At 39.9% G+C, this 21,101-nt stretch overlaps 1 protein-coding gene across 6 annotated transcripts in view; it reads right to left on the bottom strand.

Annotated features, from left to right (window-relative positions):
• Window positions 1–16,376, bottom strand: part of FGGY (FGGY carbohydrate kinase domain containing) — a 523,869-nt gene extending 507,493 nt beyond the window's left edge. For 3 of the 6 annotated variants that reach the window (XR_009735607.1, XM_061413061.1, XM_061413054.1), the window contains exon 1: window positions 16,262–16,375. The gene's annotated coding sequence lies outside the window, so the exon portion shown is untranslated. Of the gene's footprint in view, window positions 1–16,011; window positions 16,238–16,261 lie in introns of those variants that run through there. The other 3 variants (XM_061413058.1, XM_061413057.1, XM_061413055.1) reach the window with 3 other exon arrangements.
• Window positions 16,377–21,101: the final 4,725 nt, after the last annotated feature.

Consider the following 21,101-nt stretch of genomic DNA (forward strand, 5'->3'; position numbering starts at 1 on the left):
TGAGCTAGCCCTTGGATATGCAGCCCTTAGATATGCAGATGACACCACCCTTATGGCAGAAAGTGAAGAATTAAAGAGCCTCTTGATGAAAGTGAAAGAGGAGAGTGAGAAAGCTGGCTTAAAACTCAACATTCAGAAAACTAAGATCGTGGCATCTAGTCTCATCACTTCATGGCAGATAGATGGGGAAACAATGGAAACAGTGACAGATTTCATTTTGGGGGGCTCCAAAATCATTGCAGATGGTGACTGTAGCCATGAAATTAAGACACTTGCTCCTTGGAAGAAAAGCTGTGACCTACCTAGACAGCATATTAAAAAGCAGAGACATTACTTTGCCAACAAAGGTCCATCTAGTCAAAGCTATGGTTTTTCCAATAGTCATTTATGGATATAAGATTTGGACTATAAAGAAAGCTGAGCGCTAAAGAATGGATGCTTTTGAACTGTGGTGTTAGAGAAGACTCTTGAGAGTCCCTCGGACTGTAAGAGATCCAACCAGTTCATCCTAAAGAAGATCAGTCCTGAATATTCATTGGAAGGACTGATGTTGAAGCTGAAACTCCAATACTTTGGCCACCTAATGCAAAGAGCTGACTCATTTGACAAGATCCTGATGCTGGGAAAGACTGAAGGAGGGAGGAGAAGGGGATGACAGAGGGTGAGATGGTTGGATGGCATCACCAGCCCGATAGACATGAGTAGGACTATAAAGAAAGCTGAGTGCTGAAGAATTGATGCTTTTGAACTGTGGTGTTGGAGAAGACTCTTGAGAGCCCCTTGGACTGTAAGAGATCCAACCAGTTCATCCTAAAGAAGATCAGTCCTGAATATTCACTGGAAGGACTGATGCTGAAGCTGAAACTCCAATCCTTTGGCCACCTGATGCGAAGAACTGACTAATCTGAAAAGACCCTGATATTGGGAAAGATTGAAGGCGGGAGAAGGGGATGACAGAGGATGAGATGATTGGATGGCATCACCAACTCAATGGACATGAGTTTCAGTAAACTCTGGGAGCTGGTGATGGACAGGGAGGCCTAGCGTGCTGCAGTCCATGGGGTTGCAAACATTCAGACACGACTGAGCGACTGAACTGAACTGAGCCCTTAGAATGTTTTAAAATGATTCTCATGACCTCCTCGAGGAAGGAACTTTCTTTCCTCTTTGTTATATACTTTTAGTTCCGACAACTGCTCCTCCATGCCATGGCTTCACTAAAATCAAGAGACAGGAAGAAAGGATATGGTGTGCTTAGTACATTTAACAAGAATAATCTTCAGAGTCCCATGTTCCCATGTGACTCTGTGTGGAGATGAGGGAAGCTGGGCTAATAGCAACCTGTGAGCACACAGTAGGTCTTCTTTACCTCCCTGGAGGCTCCCCAGATGGAACACATGCTGGGACAAATCACTGGCCCATCCAGTCCAATACCCAATCTCACACACTAAAAAGGGAACAATCTGCAGAGGAGAAAAGGGAAGGAGAGGTGGGGTGTCTTGCAAAGTGCTTTGGAAGGTGAGCTTTGAGGTAACCTCCTCAAGTACCTGACTCGTCCTTTAAGGTCCCTAGAATTTGGTGTTGTCTATGTTCTATCAATATGTATCATCACACGAATAGCAATCTTTCTCAAACTTGTATTTTGTGCCAACCGTCGTCTTGGATCAACAGATTTCATGTGAGCATTTACTCTCTTCCTGGCCTGCTACTAGTGACTTAGTAGATGGCCTTGCTGAAACTTCCAGCAACTTTGGAGGGTCCACAAACAAAAACTGATCCTTTTGAACTGCGGTGTTGGAAAAGACTCCTGAGAGTCCCTTGGACTGCAAGGAGATCCAACCAGTCCATCCTAAAGGAAACTAGTCCTGAGTATTCATTGGAAGGACTAATGCTGAAGCTGAAACTCCAATCCTCTGGCCACCTGATGCGAAGAACTGACTGACCAGTTCTTAGGGGAAACTAAGGTTCTGTGCATTTAGGTCACTTGCCCAATGGCACCCCACTCCAGTACTCTTGCCTGGAAAATCCCACAGACGGAGGAGCCTGGTAGGCTGCAGTCCATGGGGTCGTGAAGACTCGGATACAACTGAGCGACTTCCCTTTCACTTTTCACTTTCATGCATTAGAGAAGGAAATGGCAACCCACTCCAGTGTCCTTGCCTGGAGAATCCCAGGGACGGGGAAGCCTGGTGGGCTGCCGTCTATAGGGTCGCACAGAGTCGGACATGACTGAAGTGACTTAGCAGCAGCAGCCCAATGTCACAGACTCAGTAAAAAACAAGAGAGGGACTTCAACCCATGCTCTTTCCACTATGTCACATGATGATTTAAAACAGCCACACTCTAATATCAACGTTGGCCACGTAATTCTATAATCCCGGAATCTGATAAATTATACTGGCGTATCTAAATCACACTTGATTTTATCACCTGTCTTCTCAACTTTTATCCCCTATAGGTGTTCAGTAACTGAGTGCTTTCCAAATCTCTTCATCCCATAGCCACTCTAGCAGAATTCAAAATACTCAGCTCTCAGCCTGGTCTGCAACAGATTTCAGTGTAACTGGCCCAAAATCCAGATGGCCCAAGGGACAGGCAACACATACATTTAGGCTGAATGATTTTTACTTTATTTTCCCCACTCTTTCTAAACCCAGTCCCCACACAAATCACTGTATATGTACTTGCTATATAAACTCTGCTTCATCATCCATGTTGATAAGGACCTTCTAAACAATTTAAAACGATAGTTACAGGACTTCCAGGAAAAACCATCTCATTGTTTTTCCTTGTGTCAAACCCACTTCTGCCCAAACATACTGTGCCTTTTCTCTTCTTTCCCACCAAGTGGCACCACCAACCACCCTGACATTGTAGCCAGCAATCTAAAAATTATCACTGATTCCCTGTACAGGTTATTCTGTTTACCCACCTCTTCCACACTCAACCCTTTTCTGCCTACCCTGTGTCCTGGGGATTATAGTCTGATCTCTAAGGCTCTCTAACCCTTTTATCTTCTAGTTGGTTTTGCCCATGGAGAGCCATTAGCAGAAACCTTAAAGGAGGAAGGAAAGTAAGGTCAGGGTTCCCCTCCTTTGGAGCTGCCTCAAACTTGCTGCATTTCTTTAAGATAATACATCCTCTCAAGGCAGCTTTCTCCACGGGATTTCTGAGTTCTCCATCCCTTGCCCACTTAAGTAGAAAGGTATAACAATATCACTAATATTAGCTCTAGGCATTCATGCTGCCCTCATCTTTCTAAATAGTTCCTGTACTTAAAATTATACAAATCTAAGGGTGTCTTTCCTTCTGATTTATTCCTTCACTGTGCCCTTTCAGGCCTCAAGCAGTAAAAGTGCCTGAATAACTTAAATTCCCTTCCTCAGAAACTCTAGTAGTCTCTTAAAATTTTCTTCAAAATTTCCAGGTGAAGACCTCCACGTCTAGCCAAGATAGATAAAGAGCACCATATTTACCCTCCCACCTTAAATAACTAAAATAATGAATACAGGAAACAAAGATTCTCAGGATACAGGACATCAGGCAACAAAATACAGTGATGTTAGAGAGATGGGGGGAGAAAAAGAGGTATCCTGAAATTGTTCAAGCTGAATGCCTGGGACCTGGACACAGGAAGAGAAAATCCACACCAAGGCCTGCAGTTTCCTGAACTGAGCGAGAGCTAGGAGTCTGTGCAGAGCAAGGAGGCTAGAATTCTTGGGGCAAAGTAGGAGATAGGAAAGTTGCCCCAGAAGGTGTGTTCGTCAAGTATTCAGGACAGTAGCAGTCACTATACACATGCGAAGAAGCCGTCTGAGCCAGAAGCACTCAAAAGGATGACAGTGAGCAATCAGTGGACTTCACACAGGGCCATGAATAGTGGCGATTCACACCAGCCAGTGAGGAAAACCTCATAATTAACAGTGCTTGGGGGCGAGTACACAGACGGGCTTTACCTCAGCAGTGAAGAAGCATTAGTCCTACTCAACAAAGCTTAAGCAGGACGCAAGAGGATCAAACTGTTTCCAAATAACTTAGACATGCTGCAAAACAAAGATCAAGTGTATTTATAGAAATACAGAAATATCTAGCACTGAACAAGGTAAAACACATAAGGTCTGGTATTCAGTCAAAACTTAACAGTATGCAAAGAACCAAGAAAATACGACTTAAAGTGAGAAAAATCAATGGACTCCAACCCAGAACTGACCTATCTGATAGAATGAGTTGATGCAGATATTATGGCAGTTATTATACGTGAAAGTCCTATGTTCAAAAAGCTAAAGGAAAGAGTGAATTTAAAAGTTCAGACATATAAGGTTTTTAAAAGAATCAAGTTGAAATTATAAAAATGAAAACTAAAATATCTGAGATGAAAAGCTGACTGTATGAGATTACATAACACAGAAGATTAGTGACCTTCAAGACATTGTAATAGAAACTATCAAAAATATAACAAAGAGAAAAAAGATTTTTTAAAAATAGAGCATCAGTGAGCTGTGGAAAAACTTAAGTGACCAAATATATGTGAAATGGGAATACCTGAAGGAGAGAACAAAGAAGAGATCAGGAGAAATACATTAGACATAATGCTTATAAATTTCCAAATTTGATGAAAACTATAAAACCACATATTCAAGAACACAAATGAACTCCAAGCAAAAGAAACATAAAGAAAACTCAGCCAAGCAACATCATAACCAAATTGTTCAAAACCAATAGTAAAGAGAAATCTTAAAGGCAGTCAGGGTAGAGATGGCAAATTATGCAAAAAAAAGAAAAAAATGTGAGAATGTCAACAGAAATAATGCAAGCTATGAACAGCAGAGCTAGATTTGAAGAACTAGAAGAAAAAACTTTATACTAGAATTCTTTATCCTGTGGGGGAAAAAAATCTTTCAAAACTGAAGCTGAAATAAAGATTTTTTTTGAGACATACCAAAGATGTCATACCAAAATTCATCATCAGAGGAAAAAAAAAAAAAAAGAACAAAACATCGGTGGCTTCCCTGGTGGTCCAGTGGTTAAGACTCTGCTGTTCCACTGCAGAGGGTGTGGACTCTATCTCTAGTTGGGGAAGTTTCACATGCCTCAAGGTGTGGACCCGAAAAAAAGATAAAAATTTCTCAGCAGCAGAACTGTACCACAAGAAGTGGGAGAAAATAATATCTCATGGAAATCTGGATCCATAAAATAAAAGGAAGAGCATAAAGTTAATTATGTGGGTATATATACACTTTTTAAAAAGTTCTGAATGTCTTAAAAAGATAATTGACTGCTTAAAACTAAAATAGTGACCATGTATTGTGGGGTTTCAATACACGCAGAAGTAAAATGTATTGTAGAAGGCAATGGCACCCCACTCCAGTACTCTTGCCTGGAGAATCCCATGGACGGAGGAGCCTAGTGGGCTGCAGTCCATGGGGTCGCTAAGAGTCGGACACAACTGAGCGACTTCACTTTCACTTTTCACTTTCATGCATTGGAGAAGGAAATGGCAACCCACTCCAGTGTTCTTGCCTGGAGAATCCCAGGGAAGGGGGAGCCTGGTGGGCTTCTGTCTATGGGGTCGCACAGAGTCAGACACGACTGAAGCGACTTAGCAGCAGCAGCAAAATGTATTGTATAATATAAACAGTAGTAGTACAAAAGCTATGAGGCAAGAATTAGAAATATATGTTGTATGATCTTTTTAATTTATTTTTAATTAGAGGATAACTGCTTTACAATATTGTGTTGGTTTCTGCCACATATCAATATGAATCGGCCATAGGTACGTGTATGTCCCCTCCCTCTTGAAACTCCATCCCACCTCCCACCCCTATCCCACCCCTCTAGGTTGTCATAGAGCAGTGGATGTGAACTTCCTGTGTCATACAGCAAATTTCCACTGGCTATCTAATTTTACGTATGGTTTTATATTACATATGAAGTGGTATAATACCACTTCAAAGTTTACTCTGATAAATTAAACATGTATACTATAAATTTTAAAGCAACCACTAAAATAATATCTGAAAAAAGGATATGCTTAATTAGCCAATAAAGGAGGAAAAAAATAAAATTAAAAAAATAATTAATCCAAAAGAAAGCAGAGAAAGAGAAAAGAGAACAAAAAACAGATGGAACAAATAGAAAAGAAAAAAACAACATGCTATGTTTAAAACAAACCATAAAAATTACATTATATATAGTCCAAACACCCTAATTAAAAGGCAGAGATTTTTATGTCTTGCCTTGTTAAGCTGCCTATAAAAAGCCCATTTTAAATATAAGGAAACAAACAAGTTAAAAAGGAAAAGCAGGAAAAAGATATACCATAAAAGAACAATCAAAAGACAGGTAGACTTTGATATATTAGTATAATACTAAGTAGATTTTAACGGAGAAGGCAATGGCAACCCATTCCAGTACTCTTGCCTGGAAAATCCCATGGATAGAGGAGCCTGGTAGGCTGCAGTCCATGGAGTCGCTAAGAGTCGGACACGACTGAGCGACTTCACTTTCACTTTTCACTTTCTTGCATTGGAGAAGGAAATGGCAACCCACTCCAGTGTTCTTGCCTGGAGAATCCCAGGGACGGCGGGGCCTGTTGGGCTGCCGTCTATGGGGTCGCACAGAGTCGGACACAACTGAAGCGACTTAGCAGCAGCAGCAGCAAGTAGATTTTAAAGCAAAAATATTACCAGGAATAATGATTCAATAGATATTGAAGAAAAATAGCAGCAGAAATTATGAAATGATAAAGTGGATGAATTCACCAATATGACCTAAAAATCCAAATATTAATCCACCTAATAAGAGAGTGTCAGAATACCTAAAGCAAAATCTGATAGAACTGCAAGGAGAAACATGTATGTCTACAATTATCATGAGAGATTTAAATGTGCCACTCTCAATAATTGGTAGAACAGGCAGATAGAAAATCAGCAAGTACATAATACATACCAGTAGTCAGTAAAGCTAACTGACATGTAAAAAGCACATTTCCCAACAAGAGTAGAATATATTTTTTCTTTTCAAGAGCACGTGGAATACTTATTAGGTTGGTACAAACGTAATTGTAGTTTTGGACTATGAATTTTAAATTATAACTAGGCTCAAGCACATCTTTATTAATCATGATAGGAATCATTAATAATCAACACATTTTTGCCAATAAGAAATAAGTTTGTTTATTCCTGTAGCATAAAAATCTATGCTTTAGGATTTCACAAAATCTTGGAAAGTATTTTCTGCATCCTGCTGGTTGTGGAAACATTTTCCCTGAAAAAATTTTTCTAGATGCTTGAAGAAGTGGTAGTCAGTTGGCAATAGGTCAGGTGAATATTGCAGATGAGGCAAAACTTCATAGTCCAATATGTTTAACTTTTGAAGTTCTGAGTGTGACATGTGGTCAGGTGTTCTTGTGGAGAAGAGGGCCCTTTCTGTTGACTGATGCCAGGTGCAGGCATTGCAATCTTTGGTGAAACTCATCCATCTGCAGAACATACATCTTAGATGTAATGGTTTCATTGGAATTCAGGAAGCTAAAGGACATCACCAGACGGCCAACACCGAAATTAGATTGATTATATTCTTTGCAGCCAAAGAGGGAGAAGCTCTATACAGTCAGCAAAACAAGACCAGGAGCTGACTGCGGCTCAGATCATGAACTCCTTATTGCCAAATTCAGACTGAAATTGAAGAAAGTGGGGAAAAACCACTAGACCATTCAGGTATGACCTAAATCAAATTTCTTATGCTTATACAGTGGAAGTGAGAAATAGATTTAAGGGACTAGATCTGATAGACAGAGTGCCTGATGAACTACGGATGGAGGTTCGTGACATTGTACAGGAGACAGGAATCAAGAACATCTCCAAGAAAAAGAAATGCAAAAAACAAAAATGGCTGTCTGGGGAGGCCTTACAAATAGCTGTGAAAAGAAGAGAAGTGAAAAGCAAAGGAGAAAAGGAAAGATATACCCATTTGAATGCACAGTTCCAAAGAATAGCAAGGAGAGATAAGAAAGCCTTCCTCAGGTATCAATGCAAAGAAATAGAGGAAAACAACAGAATGGGAAAGACTAGAGATCTCTTCAAGAAAATTAGAGCTACCAAGGGAAATTTTCATGCAAAGATGAGCACAATAAACGACAGAAATGGTATGGACCTAACAGAAGCAGAAGATATTAAGAAGAGGTGGCAAGAATACACAGAAGAACTGTACAAAAAAGACCTTCACGACCCAGATAATCACGATGGTGTGATCACTCACCTAGAGCCAGACATCCTGCAATGTGAAGTCAAGTGGGCCTTAGAAAGCATCACTATGAACAAAGCTAGTGGAGGTGATGGAATTCCAGTTGAGCTCTTTCACATCCTGAAAGATGACGCTGTGAAAGTGCTGCACTCAGTATGCCAGCAAATTTGGAAAACTCAGCAGTGGCCACAGGACGGGAAAAGGTCAGTTTTCATTCCAATCCCAAAGAAAGGCAATGCCAAAGAATGCTCAAACTACCACACAATTGCACTCATCTCACACACTACTAAAGTAATGCTCAAAATTCTCCAAGCCAGGCTTCAGGAATACATGAACCGTGAACTTCCAGATGTTCAAGCTGGTTTTAGAAAAGGCAGAGGAACCAGAGATCAAATTGCCGACATCCGCTGGATCATCGAAAAACAAGAGAGTTCCAGAAAAACATCTATTTCTGCTTTACTGACTATGCCAAAGCCTTTGACTGTGTGGATCACAATAAACTGTGGAAAATTCTGAAAGAGATGGGAATAACAAACCACTTCAACTGCCTCCTGAGAAATCTGTGTGCAGGTCAGGAAGCAACAGTTAGAATTGGACATGGAACAAACTGGTTCCAAATAGGAAAAGGAGTACGTCAAGGCTGTATATTGTCACCCTGCTTATTTAACTTATATGCAGAGTACATCATGAGAAATGCTGGGCTGGAAGAACCACAAGCTGGAATCAAGATTGCCGGGAGAAATATCAATAACCTCATATATATAGATGACACCACCCTTATGGCAGAAAGTGAAGAAGAACTAAAGAGCCTCTTGATGAAAGTGAAAGAGGAGAGTGAAAAAGTTAGCTTAAAGCTCAACATTCAGAAAACTAAGATCATGGCATCCAGTCCCATCACTTCATGGCAAATAGATGGGGAAACAGTGGAAACAGTGTCAGACTTTATTTTTTAGGGGTTCCAAACTTACTGCAGATGGTGATTGCAGCCATGAAATTAAAAGATGCTTACTCCTTGGAAAGAAAGTTATGACCAACCTAGACAGCATATTAAAAAGCAGAGACATTAACTTTGCCAACAAAGGTCCGTCTAGTCTAGGCTATGGTTTTCCCAGTAGTCATGTACGGATGTGACAGTTGGACTGTAAAGAACGCTGAACACCAAAGAATTAATGCTTTTGAACTGTGGTGTTGGAGAAGACTCTTGAGAGTCCCTTGGACTGCAAGGAAATCCAACCAGTCAATCCTAAAGGAAATCAGTCCTGAATATTCATTGCAAGGACTGATGCTGAAGCTGAAATTCCAATACTTTGGCCACCTGATGTGAAGAGCTGACTCACCTGAAAAGTCCCTGATGCTGGGAAAGTTTGAGGGCAGGAGGAGAAGGGGTCGACAGAGGATGAGATGGTTGGATGGCATCACCGACTCAATGGACATGAGGTTGGATAAACTCCGGGAGTTGGTGATGAACAGGGAGGCCTGGCGTGCTGCAGTCCATGGAGTTGTAAAGAGTTGGCCACGACTGAGTGACTGAACTGAACTGAACTGAAAGTAAATCAAACCAGCAACAAACCACCAAACAGTGACCATGACCTTTTTCTGGTGCGAGTTTGGCTTTGGAAAGCGCTTTGAAGTTTCTTCTTGGTCCAACCTCTGAGCTAGTCACCTCCGGTTGTCAAATAAAATCCAGTTTTTGTCACACATCACAATCCGATCAAGAAATGGTTTGTTGCTGTTGCATACAATAAGAGAAGGTGACACTTCAAAATGACAATTTTTTTGAATTTCCGTCAGCTCATGAGGCACACACTTATCAACCTTTTTCATCTTTCCAATTTGTTTCAAATACCAAATGAATGTAGGATGGTCGACACTGAGATCTTGGGCAACTTTTCATGTAGTTGTAAGAGCATCAGCTTCGATGATCCTCTCAACTAGTGATTGTCAGCTTCCCAATGGCTGGCCACTATGCTCTTTATCTTCAAGGCTCTCATCTTGTTTGCACAACTTCTTGAGCCACGACTGCTTTTTGTACACTCATTAGCAGTTTTGAGCCAGATGCATTGCTGATGCTGTGAGTTGTCTACATTGCTTTATGACTCACTTTGAATAAGCAAATTCTAATAAGCAAATCACTTGAATTCACTTTTGTTATCTAACATCATTTCCCTAGTCTAAAATAAATATAAAATAAACAGTAAGTAATAAGTCATTAACAAAAAAATAAAGTGAGAAATGTGCATTAAAATGACATATAACATAACCACACTTAAGAATGTATTCCAGTATAAAACAGCAAAGTTCAACACTGTAAAACTGCAAGTACTTTTGCACCAACCTAATACAAGACAGACCATATTCTGGGCCATAAAGCAAGTCTCAAAAAGGTAAAAAAATTCAAATCATATAAACTACTTTCTGTGACTTAAATGGAACTAAATTATAAATCAATAATAGATATGTGGAACATCCTCAAATATTTGGAGACCGATTGACACACTTCTATAAACCATAGGTCAAAAAGACACTTTAAAAAACTAGAAAATGTATTCACTGAATGAAAATACAAACAACAAAACTTGTGGGATGCAGCTGAAGCCATGCTTAAAAATTTACAGACTCAAATGCCTATATTAGAAAAGACGTCTCAAGTAAATGACCGTAATTTCTACCTTAATACATTAGGGAAAAAAAAAGGGTAAGAGGGATCCAAAGTTAGCAGAAGAAAGAAAATAAAATTTAGGGTAAGTATCAATAAATTAAAAAATAATAAAGAGAATAAATGAAAACAAAAAGCTGACTCTTTCAGAAGATCCATAATATTAATAAATTTCTGGCAAGAATGATCAAGAAAATAAAGAGAAAAGAGACACATAACCAGTATTTGGAATGAGGGAAATGAAATTACAACAGCTTCTATAAATGTTTAAATGGTAATAAAAGTATTATGAGCACCTTAGATGATATGTACAGATTCCTTTAAATATATTAACAGAAACTATCAAACCTCACTCAAGAAGAAACAGATAATCTGCACAGTCCTCTATTATTAAGTCAATTGACTTTTCTGTCTCCTCCATTAAAAAAAAAAAAACTCAAATGGCTAAATGGCTTCACTGATGAATTCTACCAAACATCTGAGAAAGAAACAATGTCAATTCTACATGAACCCTTATAGAAAACTGAAGAGAAATAAATGTTTCCCTGATCATTCTATGAGGCCAGAATTATCTTGATAACAAAACTTAAAAGACAATATAAGGAAAGAAAATTATATCATTACCAAACATTAACACAGATGCAAATATTCTTAAAATTTTAGCAAATAGAATCCAACAAAATATAAAAAGGATAGTAGGTCCTGGCCAAATGGGATCTATCTCAGTAATATAAGGTTAATTTAACGTTCAAAAAAAAAAAAAAATCAATGAATGTAACTGACCAGTCTTTGAAAAAATTATGATCTCAATAGTTACAGAAAAAAGCAACTGACAAAACATTACACCCATTCTTCATTTAAAAAAATTAATGAAACCTCTCAGCACAGGAGATTCTAGCCAGTGTACTATGGCAAGAAAAGTTAAGACATTCTTATTGAAAGGAAGAAGTAAAATTGTCTTTTTTCACAGATAACATGATCAGATAGACAATCTGATGGTACCAGCAAAAAGTTACTAGAACTAAATAAGTAATTTAGCAAGATGGCAAGATACACGGTCAATATACAAGTAGCAACAAACAATTGATAGCTGAAACCTAAAAGGACATTATTTTCAACAGCATCAAAAAATGTGAACGACCTACAGATAATCTGACAAAGATCCATCTATGAAAGCTAAAAAAACACTGTTGAAAGAAATTAAGGAAGACCTAAATAAATGAATAGATATACTCTGTCCAAGGATAGAAAACAAAATTGAAGACGTCAATTCTCTCCCCAAATTAATGTATAGATTAAACTAAATTGCAATTAAAATCTAAGCAGGGCTTTATTTTGAAATGATTGTAAAATTAATATGGAAATGTAACAGATGTAGAATAACCAAAACAACTTTAAAAACAAAAAAGTGGAAGGATATTCTACCTGACTTTAATATTACAAAGCTATAGTCATCAAAACGAAGTGGTAATAGCATTAAAATAGACAAAGAAATGGATGTAATGAAATAAAACATCCAGAAATGGGTCCACATATACATATGGTAAACTGATTCTATTCAAAGGTACAAAAACACTTCATGAGACACAGGATAGGCTTTTTATCAAATGGTACCGGAACAGCTGATACCATAGGCAAAAAATAAACCTGTCCGTATCTTGTTCTACAGGTAAACATAAAATAGATCCTGGATGTAATATAAAATAATAAATAAAGCTTCTTTAAAAAAAAAATAGGACAAACTATCTGAGATCTCAGACTAGGCTCAACTTCTTAGATACCAAAACCATGATCCATAAAAGAATAAACTGATAAAACAGACATCATTAAAATTACAAATTGATAAATTAAACTTCACCAAAATTAAGAACTCCGCTTTTCAAGACACTGTTAAGAAAATGAAAATATAAGCCACAAAATGGGAGAAAATTTTTCCAAATCACAACTATGATTTAAAAAAAACAAACTTGTAATGCGAATATACATAAAAACCTCTCAAAAATCAATAAAGAAATAGGTCATTTTTTTAAATGGACAAAAGATTTAATAAACACTTCAACCAAGATGTATGAAATATATACGGGGAAATAAGCACATGAAAAGAAGCTTGAGATTATTAGTCATTAGGGAAGTACACATTAAAACCCCATGAAAGAATTCCACATTAATAGAATAACTAAAATTTAAAAGTGACCACAGCAGTTGGGGCAAACTAGAATCACTCTGAAATACAGATTGGATGCATCTTAAAAAGTTAAATACACACCTACCGTCTAAACTAGCCATTCCACTTCTAAGTATTTAACCAAGAGAAAGAAAGGCTGCACAAAGACATTTATACAAGTAATCATATCAGCTTTACGTGTAGTAACCAAGAAGCAGCAAATAATTCAAATGTCCATCAACAGGTTAATGGATAAACTAAATATGGCATAGTTGTACAATGGAATACTACTCAGAAAAACAAAACATAAACCATGTATGCACATACCACCTGGACAAATCTCAAGAGGATCATGCTAAAGAAAAGTCACCATACATAAAAGATACATATTGTATTACCCTACAGATAAATATTCTAAAAAAGTTTAAATAATGTATCCTGACAGGAAGCAGCTCACTGGTTCTTGGAGGGAATTAGAAAAGGGCACAAGAAATCAACGGGGGTGTAAGAAATGTTCTTAATCTTGGTTGTGATGATAGTGTCACGGATAATAGTAAAACTTCTCAAATTAGACACTTTATATATGTACAGTTTACCTTATGCCAGGTATACCTCAATAAAGCTGCTGAAAAATATCCCAGTGGTGAATGCCTTTTCTTTTCCAGGGTACCCTGACTGCTATATTCTTTCCTTATCTCCTACATTCAATCAGTAACTAATTCTTAAGCATTCTATTCTAATCCCTTTCTTCTAGTCCCATAACTATGCTAACCCATCTCTCACCTGCATTAAATTACTCTCTTCAGTCCTCACCACTTCATTTGCCACCCTGCAGCCAGAATTAACTTTCTAAAACACATCCCTGAGTGTCAGTCACTTCACTAGCTGCTGCTTGCTCTCGAGATACATTTCACTCCTTAACCTGATTCACCTGACCCTCCCTGAGCTGGCCTTTGCACTCCCCCATCCTCCTTTTTGGCGATTTCCCACTTCACTCTCTCCTGTCTGCCCATAATCAGTAGTGCACCAGCCTTGCGTAGCTTTGCCCATGCTGTCCCAGGTCAGCAAGTCTTTCTCCAGCCCAGTCATACTGATGGCCCTATAGTGGGCCATTTGGACTTCTCTCAACTCCTGAGAATCTTTTAAAATTGATTTTTATTGGAGTATAGTTGGTTAACAATGTTGTGTTAGTTTCAGGTGTACAGCAAAGTGAATCAGCAATATCCATTCTTTTTTTTTTTAGATTTTTTTTTTCCCCATACAGTCCATTACAGGGGAGAATCTTCTTATACCTTGCTACAGCACCAATCTCAGTATCATATAATCTCCTTTGCCAGACTAGACAGAAGCAGAATGGATGAAAGCTTGAAAGCAAAGACCAATCCTTGCTTTCCCAGAGCCTACCACAGTGCTCAGGCCCAGAGCAGGTTCCCAAATCAGGGAACAAACAAATGAACGCAAGAGCTGGTTTGGGTGCCTCCCCTTACATAATCTGAGTAGACTCTAAATTCCACCGTATAAAAATAGGGGCAGGTAAGAGGCTGAATACTGTATGTAGTGCATTCTGGTAAAATAATTATTTCAAATATTTAGGGGTGGGGGTGGGGAAGATTCACTACCTGAAACCGTTTTCAGAACCAGCTGATAACAGATGGTGATTTGAACTAAGTGAAGTAGGTTAGGGAAAGGGAACCAGATTCTAGGAAAAGACAAGGTCCCTAGTAACAATTACTGATAGTAACAATTAACACAGCCTGGAAGAAGGTCCAGTCTCCGCCCAGTAAACTTAACTTCACCCAGAAAGACACAGATCTCCACCCTCTGGGTTAGTTCCTTCTTCCAGTACACATGTTTTGACTTCCAAAGCCAGCAGGGAGACTCCCTTCCCCTCAGAATCAATCTCCAGGCCTTCTTACCCTCTGGGTTCCTTCAATCATCCTTAATAAAGAGTTTTCTGAGCCTGCCACCAGGAAGTCCTCCTTAGCTGATCCCTCCAAGAGTCAGGCCAGTGACCACCAGGTCAAAAGCCAAGGACAGGACCTCATTAACAGGAAACTCCCAGAAGACCAGGAGGCAGCCAGAAGGCTGGAAGACCCAGCTGACAACTTAACTACAACTTGAGGATGCCCATTTGGTGGATTACAGGGAAGGAGGGAAAAGCAAGCAAAATAAAACAGAACTCTACCCTCTATACACCAGCCACAAACTAAAAGGCAGGTTGCCTTCTCACTGCTCTGCAATTCAAAAGCATCATCAATTCCTCCCCCTAATACCGTATTTTAAAAATTAATCTAATGATGACTGCTTTTCAATATTTTGTAAATGACTTGACTCTTTAGAGACAAAATCAGAGACTCTTTAGAGACAAATGTTAAGATATGAAAAGTGCTTTAGTGGAACATAGTCAAGGATTAGGGAAATTCACCATTTTGCATCTTGTTCTTAAAAAGAAAGGTCATTAATAAAAATGGAAAGATACTCCTAGGCCGTTTCTACCCAGGATAACTGTAGCCAAAGGGCATTATACCATCTAATCTAAACTTCAAAAATTACAAGTTGCTGAAAGCGCTGAAAGCTACAAGCAACACAGGTCTTAAAATGCCTTACAGTAGCCAGATTGAAATTAAAAGGCTCAAAAATGCCTAGGTGAAAGTTGCTCCGTCGTGTCCGACTCTTTGCGACCCCATGGACTATATAGTCCATGGAATTCTACAGGCCAGTAGCCTTTTCCTTCTCCAGGGCATCTTTCCAACCCAAGGATCGAACCTCGGTCTCCTGCATTGCGGGCGGATTCTTTACCAGGAAATATCCTGAAATAAGGTGGTCGAGGGCCCTGAGGGGATGAGGGGAAAGCGAGGAAATTAACATAATTAACTGGATAGTGACTGCAGAGGACCCAGGGTTCCACACATCTTAGGCAGCATGGGGGAATGCAGAAAAGGCCCACCCGTCTCTTGAGTGGCCGGACACCTCACCCAGAACACAGGGGACTCAACAAGATCTCCGAGGCCAAGGGCCCGGCTGGCGCTGGCGTTAAGACTCAGGCGGTGAGAGGAGGAAGAGGAGGAGGCGACTGCGGGAAAGGGGAGGGAAGCTTGGGCCAGATACGCTCTCCGGTTGGAGAACGTTCACGCTGCGAGCCTGCGCTTCTGTAAAGCCCCTGGTACACACGTGGGACTGAGAGGAGGGTCACTTACTTGTCCAATCTGAAATTACATTTTAGCTATCAGGGCTCTGCAGGTTGCTGAGCGGAGCCCCACCGGGCCTGGACTGGGCGGTCCACAGGGGCAGCTGAGGCTCCGCCCCGCCCCGCGCGCGGCCCCGCCCCCTCCGGCCGGGGCCCTTGTAAAACGTGCCGCGATTGGCCCTTTGAACCGGGCCGGGGATTGGCCCCCGCCTGCTCCTGCGGTTATATGGCCCCGGCGAGTCGTGTGGACCTCAGTCTCTTAACAGGTTCTTCCACCCTCTCAGGGACTTTTAAGGCCTGAAGTGGGTCTGTCCTCTCAGGCCTCGAGTTTCCTGCTCTGCAGGCTCTTCTAGCAGAATTTATCCATGCAAACTTTTCGTAGCCGCTGGTATGTGTCCAGCGTGTATCCTGTAACTTTGCGTTTCAACAATGCACTGAACATCAGGACTCATGCAGACAGTTGCTAAAATAAAGTGGTAGTGGTTTAGTCGCTAAGTCGTGTTCGACTCTTGCGACCCCATGGACTGTGGCCTGCCAGGCTCCTCTGTCCATGGGATTCTCCACGGCAAGAATACTGGAGTGGGTTGCCATTTCCTTCGCCAGGGCATTTTCCTGACCCAGGAATCGAGTCTGGGTCTCCTGCATTACAGGCAGATTCTTTACCGACTGAGCTAAGAGGGAAGCCCTTCTAATAATATTTATCAAATGTTTTTAGTTTGTGCCAGATCCTATTCCTGATACTTTATTTAAATTTTCTCATCTAATTTTGTGAGCAACCATGAGAAGAACTGTCACAGTTTGTAAATCTACAAATGGGTTCCAGCCTTTAAGGAAATTACAGTCTGGTGGGTCCTGGACACACCTATCTCATTTAATCTTCACTATCCTTACATTTCCAGTTAGCTATGTCCTAGTTGTCCCTAGTTTACAGATGCAGGGAGTCTGAAACGTTTTTTAGCTTGTTTTGAGACACCCAGTAAGTAACAGGAGGGAAGATTCCACAAACTTAGCTTAAACCTGAGCCATGTCTTTTAAAAAATCAGGCTCCCAGGCATTTGGAAGATAAGTTATCAAGTCTAAATTCTTTATTTTCCTAGAAAAGGAGATGAAGTTACAGTAAAAGGAAGTTATTGTCCAAGGACATGCCAGCTCTGAGAGGTAAGCCTAGGTAATCACTGTGCTTGCACTGAACTGGGGTGTGTGCCATGTCTGTGATAGTCACTCTGCTCTCCTCATAACTACCCCAAATACATGTTCTTCTCTTGGTCTTACAGGTGAGGATACTGGCTCAGTGAGGCTGAGGCCGTGTGATTAGTTCCTAGGGCTCCTGGATTGGGGTTGTCAGGAGGAAGTTCTTTTCTACCCTTCTAGGTTCTTCTGGCTGGTCAAGAATTGAATTTACAGATCAATGGGAGAAAACCAAATGAAAGTTTAATCACATGTGTACATGGGAAAGACCATCCTCAACTAAAGATTGAAAAAAAAAAAAAGACAAAGATGTTGGAGGTGTGGTTTGAGTTTTCAGAAGGGAGGAAGGCAGTTTACATGAAGATGGAAAATAAAATGTCTAGTAAACAAATGTTTTCTGGATGCACAGAGACAGTAGGACACAGAACAGAATTAGAGAAAAAAAACCTTCCCAGGTTTCTCCCAGTCTACCATACCTAGTTCATGCTATAGTTATCTATGATAGCTTCTTGGAAAAGGTTCCCTGTCTGCATTCTTTAGGCAGCTAAGGGGGGACATCAGAGCTTTTTCCTGAGTCGTCTTGGGCTTTGAATTTTTTCAGCTGTAAATAATTTGCATGCCAAAGAGACATTTTGGGGTGGCAACTCTACCCATCCCCACAGGGTCATTTTCTTTCTTCTACACCATGGCTATTCACCTTCATATTCCAACAAATAGCCAAAGCTTTAACCATGGACTCTTTGGCAATGTGGGAAGTACTAGGATCTGCTTCTCGGCACCTGTGTGAATCATAATGTATTAATACAATAGGAATAATAATATTAAGACCTGTTCATCTTACCTTTCCAGAGTATTGTGATGAGTAAATAAGGTAATAAATATAGAAATACTTGGTGAAGTGTTAGAAGCTGAACACATGTAAGATGCCTTCTGAACCTTCCTCAGTTGTACCTCAGGAATAGAATAAATGAATATACTGCTTGCCTTAGAAACTGTGACAGGAGATCTCATCCTGGCTAGACTTGAATTAATGTGGGTTTTCTTCCTGGCCTTTATAGATGTCTCTGTTACTAGGCATTTGTATTTGATTTGGGTTTGTTTCCTCTTATCATCATGCTGTCGTCAGTGGTAATAGCAACAATAGCGCAGTGGCTGGAGCTCCAGCAGCCATCTTGGACCATGAGAGGATTTCAGGAATGAAGTTTACACACCCCAAGGTACAAGGGCTTGAGTTTCTAACACCAAGCAGCACCAGACCAATACCCACTGCCCACTTCCACTTGCAAGAAAGAAACTGCTTTCTTGTGCAAGACACCGCAATTTTGTGTTTTCTGTCCATGGGGCCAAACATAACCATAACTGATATGTGTACTTTATGTCACAGAAATCCTGGAGCAACTCTGTGATAGATGCAGAAGCAGACCTGAGAGTGTAAATGACTTGTTCAGTGTCATCCAGCCAAGTGATAGAGGCATAATTTTGTGGCCTGTTCTCATTTTCTTTTTCAACTATGACCCACTGCCTATTGTGCATGAACAAATCTATTTTTTTTTTCATCTGCTACAAGTCTCCTACATATGAATGAGTTCTGTTTTGTGAGCACATTCGTTAAGTCCAACAAAGTTAGACTAGGTACCCAACTGACACATTGGCTATATAGTACTGTACTGTAGTAGGTTTGTAATACTTTTCATACAGCAAACACATAAAAAATAAATAAATAAAACATTTTTAGTTTTATAGTAAAGTATCTTGAAAATTACAGTAGTACCATACAACAGCTGGCCTACAGAGACACATTCACATCTTTGAAACTTTGCAACTTGAAGGTTTGTATGTAGGGGACTTGCTGTACTTCCACTCCATTCATTTATTCTAGGAGGTGGCAAACTTTTTCTATAAAGCACCAAATAGTGAATTTGGGGGACTTTGTAAGTCATCTAGTTTCTGTTGCAACTACTCAACTCTGCTTTTGTAGGGCAAAAGCAACCATAGATAAAAGTAAATAAGTGGGTGTAACTATTTCAATACAACTTTACAAAGGCATACAATGGCCAGTGTGACCCAGTGTGCCTTAGCTTGCCAGCCCCTGATTTATTAGATTCTGATGTCCCATCACAAAAGTGCATCAAAAATATATTACAGGGTGTAGGGGGACTGTGACATTCCAGGCATCTGTACACTGTTGACCAGTATAAAGCTAGTGAGTGACAATGAGATACAAAAGAAAGAAAGATCCCTAAATTGATAATCATGAGATCTGGACACTCAGTTCAAATCTGCCCTGAAACCAGACCTATATCCTGAACCAACCCCAGTTGCCTAAGTTTCCTTTATATTGGGATCAAATAATGCAAATATTATACATACTTTCCCATTTTTCATGGCTACAAGGAAGACTAAGATGATATACATAACCGTAACTTGAAAGCTGCAATTATTATGTGTACTATGTGTACACTGCTTCACTTTAGGTGGGATTATAGCCTCCTTCAGCTCTCTATCCTTACCTCTATCATGGAACTAGAATGTATCAAATGCTTAGTAGTTATTAGTGCATCTGTTTATTTCCACTAAGCATAAAGGATTATCATGTCACATTGGATTAAAAGACTCAATTATTGGAAAGTCTTGACATCCACTCTAGGTTATTGGCAGGCAGTGTGGGGATCACGCAAAGTCGTCGTCCAGTAGACAGGTCACAAGTCACATCAGTGACGCAGCACATCAGATTTAAGTGAGACAGAAAGAGCTGGGTTGTGACACTGGAACCAGCTGAACTGGAAGTTTGTGTAATTTCCTTCCTGTTCAGAGACTATTATGTGCAACACCAGGAGGCAGACAGGAGACCTGGTGCTCTCCCTGGTGATCCATGGTGACCCTCTGATGCTACAACTGCATTCTCTGAAAGCTTTTTCTAAGTAACCATCCCTTCCCCACTACGGAGAAGACATATTTTCCCTGAGATTCTTAGAGTCATGGCACAGAAATAGGTATGCTTATTCATTTATTCATGAATTCAGACACTTATGTATTCACACATCTAACAGTTTGAGAGACTTTTTTTTAATTTATATATTTATTTTAATTGGAGGATAGTTACTTTACAGTATTGTTATGGTATTTGCCATATATCAGTATGAATTGGCCATAGGCATACACGTGTCCCCTCTGTCCTGAACCTCCCTTCCGCCTCATTCCCTATCCCATCCTTCCAACTTGTCAGAGTACCAGCTTTGGGTACCCTTTATCATACATTAAACTCCCACTGGTCATCTATTTTACATATGCTAATGTATATGTTTCAAAGCTATTCTCTCAAATCATCCCACCCTCTCCCTCTCCCACTGAGTCCGAAAGTCTGTTCTTTATGGAGATGGTGTTGAGAAGAACAGATATTGTCCATGTCATCATGAAACTGACAGACACGAAACAGACATTCAATATATAAGCATACAGAGATATATATATATATATATAACTGCAACTGAATCCATGTAGATAGATCCAGTTGCAGGTAGGACTGGATGTGGGATACTATGACAGAGGGAACGTGATTTCAATTGAAGTCTGAAATTGGTGATTCTGAGGAGCCTGGTGCATTACATACACTGAAGACCTAAGGGTCTTCAACAACCTTGTCAAGTGGCTACTATCACAAC

The sequence above is a fragment of the Bos javanicus genome, chromosome 3 (genome assembly GCF_032452875.1).
Source record: "Bos javanicus breed banteng chromosome 3, ARS-OSU_banteng_1.0, whole genome shotgun sequence".
Lineage (NCBI taxonomy): Eukaryota > Metazoa > Chordata > Mammalia > Artiodactyla > Bovidae > Bos > Bos javanicus.